The following is a 4748-nucleotide window of genomic DNA, read 5'->3' as shown; positions in this document are numbered from 1 at the left end:
AATCTAAAACTTAAGAGTATAAGATGCTGGTTGGACCTTCGGCTAACAGCTTAAGGTTTTAGAGCGACATGTTACTTATACGGTATCGGAGCTCGGTTTAGGGGAGGGACTCGGGTTCGATTCTATCGACCACCCCCATTTATTAGATTTAAATCATTGTTATTTGTATTGGTATTAGTATTGGGTATATTTGTTGTTGTCAAATCGTAGGATTGAGGGAAACTATTAAAGAGTATCAGGGCCTTCACTATTAATCTATCTATGAAAGGGCTGAAAACTAAAAAATTTGTTCCTGATAGCCAGTTTTTCTAGCCCGGGGATGGAGTGTACATAATTATGGGAACGACCATATTTTCTACCGTTAGGCTCTTTCCAGAGAAATAAAATCAAAGTTGTAATGCAATGAACTTAGATGCAATTTGCTTCAGTAAACATAATGTGTCATACTAAATCAAGACTGGATCCAGGGTTCTTTTAATATCGTAGAATGCATTTAATTATTTATGGATAAATGTGCAAACAATTGCATCTATTCATATTTGAATAATATTAATTTGGAACATAAATCTTCCTTTATCAGGTGCAAGTCCGGTGGATACATTCGCATTTCAAGGAGAGTTTTTGGAAGATACAATGAGGAGTTGGAATTTATTGGAATTTTTACTTCAATGATTAACTGTAGTTTGTTCTGTATTCAAGTATTTTTAAAAGTTTGTAAACTTCGTACTAGTGTCTTGTGTTACATTTGTATGGTATATGGGTGACCCTCCAAATTAAAGTCTGCTAGTTTATTTTTTATTCCTTTATTCTAAATATCTGATTGTGTCAGATTATTTTGGGTAATTTTGTGTGACACGAGCCACTTGAGTTCCAGTCAAATAGGTCGATCTTTTATAATGGTGATACCCACCAGATTGGGTTTGGGTTCAAATTCCCTAATTTATTTCAAGTCGGGGTTTGGTTCGGGTAAGACCAAAGAGAAGTTCGGGCAGAGTCAACCCGACACAAATCCCACATTGAACGTTGCCACCCATACAAGGCAATACGGAGGGAATCCAATATTCAATATTCTTGACTCATATTTCTAAAAGTTTTGTTAGGGATGTAATATTTTTTGAAAGATAAAGGTAATATTTACTAAAGGAGAAACAAGCACAAAAAAATCAAAAATCAAGCCAGCAGGCTAACAGGTAATCTAGTGAAAGAGCTAACTAGCTAACGAGTGGGGTGTTGTTTTATTAACACAATTATTTTGATGAAAAGATATTGCCTTAAACATAGGCATAAGATGAAATACATCTTCAAAAACCACTACAAATGATGAATGATCCAAATCTTTATTGTTTATAATCTCGGTAACCTGAAGGCAATCCATCATTACTTGTACGAATGAAAACATATATTAATTTTTATAACCCATCAAGATAATGTATTAATTTACAATTTTCAATAAAATAAAAAGTCGTATGAATATTAAAAAGAGACATCACATAGTTCCAAACTAGTAAAATAATGAATGCGAAGAAAATACTAAAAAATCATTTGTTGATTAATTTATTTTAAATTTTGAAATTTTATTATCATGACATTCAACATATTCATTTTATCAAAAATCTCTACAATAAATCTGATCATTTACGACGGTTTTTTTGAACTGAAATCATCGTAATTGAGCCATTTACGACGGAAAAAAGTCGTCGTTTTTGGTCGAGTAGTAAGTTCATTTTTTCGTCACAAGATAAAATTGCGTCGCAAGTTAGGAAGAAGGGGCCCACATACTCAATAAAATAATAAATCTACTTACGACGGAAAATATCGTCGGATATTTTCTTGTGGGTCCCACCTTGATAAAATATAACATAAATATAGGACGCAAATTTACGTCGTAAATTAGAAACTTCAGACTGAAAAAATTGTCATATGTTAGGAATTAGGGCCAACTTACAGCAGAATATGTGATGAACATCCGTCGCAAGTTTGTATTTCCAGAATAGCCAAATTCTGATTTTTTAGTTTCCAGCCATTTTCAGCATAATTCCAACAACGTATACATTTATGATTTTATTACATCAAACCCAATAGCAAATACAAGTTCAAAGTGGTAAGAGAAACACTCCTGAAGGATCTTTAGTGATCCATGTTATATGATACCCAAGCATCTAAAGTTACATAATTATTTCAATTTTCAAAATCCAAATGCAGGAGCACCCCTATACTCTTGTCCTCCTGACTCTTTCTGCATTTTTCAAAACAATCAAAAAGTTACTTGTCACTAAAAATAACAAATACACTACCACAGGTCTACACATATGTTAAATTCATAGGGATAATGAGTACCAAAGACAATTTAAAAGAAACCTTGATTTTCAGTTGTTTGTTGACATCTCCAAGATGACGTTCGTGCCAATACAAAACAGTAAAACAGAATTTGGCTCTTTATTTATTACAATATGTGAATGATTGAAATGATAGAAGATTAGAACTGATCATACAATTAATAATTCATATAGCTCCCAGTACTTTCACACTTAATAAAATCCCTGCAAGCTAAGCCTAACTAATCAGACCAGCACTTGAAGGGTCTTTGAATACATTTAATGTTTGGTAAGCTTTTCACCTTTTGTATACATCTATAAAAACTAATCTTAATAGTGTTATTCTTTTAGTACAAGATTTAAAGAGTTGTAAGATGGAGTACATATTGGATGTTTGGTCAGGTTTTTGTTTACATTCATTAATTCTTAATAGGACTTTTTATACTACACTACTCTATAGGTACTTATACTTCATAGAAAGCAGAAATATATACGGAGGGTCATGTTAATATCTAACAGTTAGTTCAGATACCTTGCTGAGGAGCTCGTCCACCTGTGACACAGTGACAACATACATATAATATAAGTGTATAATCATTTATAACTTATTAGATGGGAGCAGAAAAGAAAAGAAAGATTTCTAAATAAACTAAATTATTGTTAAATTTTATAGGTGAGGTTAAAAAAATTAAAGGAATCAGTTTAGAAAATTGATAATTTTACTACACACTCGGATGATTTTTGTATAGCTAGCCATTGTTTTCTAATTAACTTCTTTGACATTGTTACCTTTCTAAATATAGAACAGTGTATTGTTTACATTGTGCATAGTATATATGCAGAGGTTATCAGTCACATACACATAATATGTTACCAGTTTAAAGCAGTAAAATACTATGTAATCTTGTAGTTAATATTCATGAAGAATTAATAATGGTGCTGCAAACAATTTCCACAACATGAGAGATTACACATATACCAGCAGAATGTTAAAGTACATTACGAATTAAACATAAAATATTTATACTTAGTCCATGTTGATGAGCATTTACCAACACTAAATTTAGTCTTTTTCCAACTATTATCGTTTAGATCACTTTCCACATTGCCAAGGAGAATCATTTGAAGGATAATGTTGGGGTCGGGGGTACCACAGAGAGGATATTTATATTACAAACCCAGGGTGACAATTTGCACAGAGAGAATGGGGAATATAAGTTTTTGTAGTAAAAATATTCTCATCTAATCATACATTTTTCGAGTACAAAAAAAATAAACAATTAACAATTAATTTTCTTAGTGAGTATGAGAACGTTGATTTTTTATACAAGTATACCTTTAGGGCAACTGATGTATCCTTCTCCTTTGACTCTTTCCCAGTCTCTGATTCACAAGACTTCCCCTGCCATTCTTAAATATAATAGTTAAGCTTTAAAACTCTGAATAAACTGAAATTAATTAATTAATTAATTAAAATGGGGAGAATAACCAAAAAGCAACTCCCACCTATAAATGCCATATCAGAATATGCGTGAATATGTCACTCCTGTGAGCAGCCTAAGCAAGTATCCTTCAACTAATTTCTGCAAGTGAGGAAAACTCTCATTTACGCAGAACGTATTAAACCCTATTCAGACAGCTTTATACACTGCTTAGACAGAGCCCTCTTACAACAACATACCAAACGTATTTATTGAACACAACACATGGGGCAATATTATATACTTATATTAACTAAAGATACTATAACTAGAATAGATAATACAAGTTAATGATCACAATCAATTATAGAATAATAAGTTTCTATAACAAAAATAAAACTATCTACTGAGTAAAAAAGAAAAAAAAACATCTTACAGGAAACTAAACGTTCCAGGGATATTGAGATTAAATTTACCATTTCTGGTTATCAAGAACTGTTTATCAACAGGCAAGTATGGCTTCCTCTTGCTTGGTTCACCAGATCTCCTGCCAATCAATAGAACAAGTTTTTTTTAAGAACTTTCCACCTAAACCAAGCAAAAAGAACAAATAAAAAGCAATATATTTTTACCATATCCTTCACTGCAACACTATTAATCAATATATGTACCGAATATACAGTCACATATACTGCTGTAATACTGCTGTAGCATATGCAATAGAGACATTGTCATTATCCCATCAAAATTCAATCCGCAACATCATAACTAACAAGTCTGACTAAGAAAATCCGATCTGGAACTATACAGTAAATTGATTAGAAGAACGAATATAGTACATAACTTCAATATTTGAAAAGAAATATAATATACATATAATAATGATATAGCACTTCCAGGCCAGAAACATCGAACAACACTGAACATCTGAACCCTGCCTTACCATTTCACAATCAAGCGCCAATATTTCGTGGGTAGGAGCTCCTGAAGGACACGGAAGAGTTGAAACAAA

The 4748-nt window shown here is 32.1% G+C and overlaps 1 long non-coding RNA gene across 1 annotated transcript; it reads right to left on the bottom strand.

Moving 5' to 3' along the window:
* Positions 1-3656: 3656 nt before the first annotated feature.
* LOC141721602 (uncharacterized) lies at positions 3657-4434 on the bottom strand. The gene is made up of 3 exons (XR_012574791.1): positions 4369-4434; positions 4213-4283; positions 3657-3898 (listed from the first exon to the last, which is right to left on the bottom strand). It is a non-coding gene; the product is annotated as an uncharacterized LOC141721602 (long non-coding RNA).
* Between the last annotated feature and the right edge of the window lie 314 nt (positions 4435-4748).

Source organism: Apium graveolens, chromosome 1 (assembly GCF_009905375.1).
Source record: "Apium graveolens cultivar Ventura chromosome 1, ASM990537v1, whole genome shotgun sequence".
In the NCBI taxonomy this organism is placed as follows: Eukaryota; Viridiplantae; Streptophyta; class Magnoliopsida; order Apiales; family Apiaceae; genus Apium; species Apium graveolens.
Note: the sequence above shows the minus strand (reverse complement) of the source record. Positions and strands in the feature narration are given on the sequence as shown.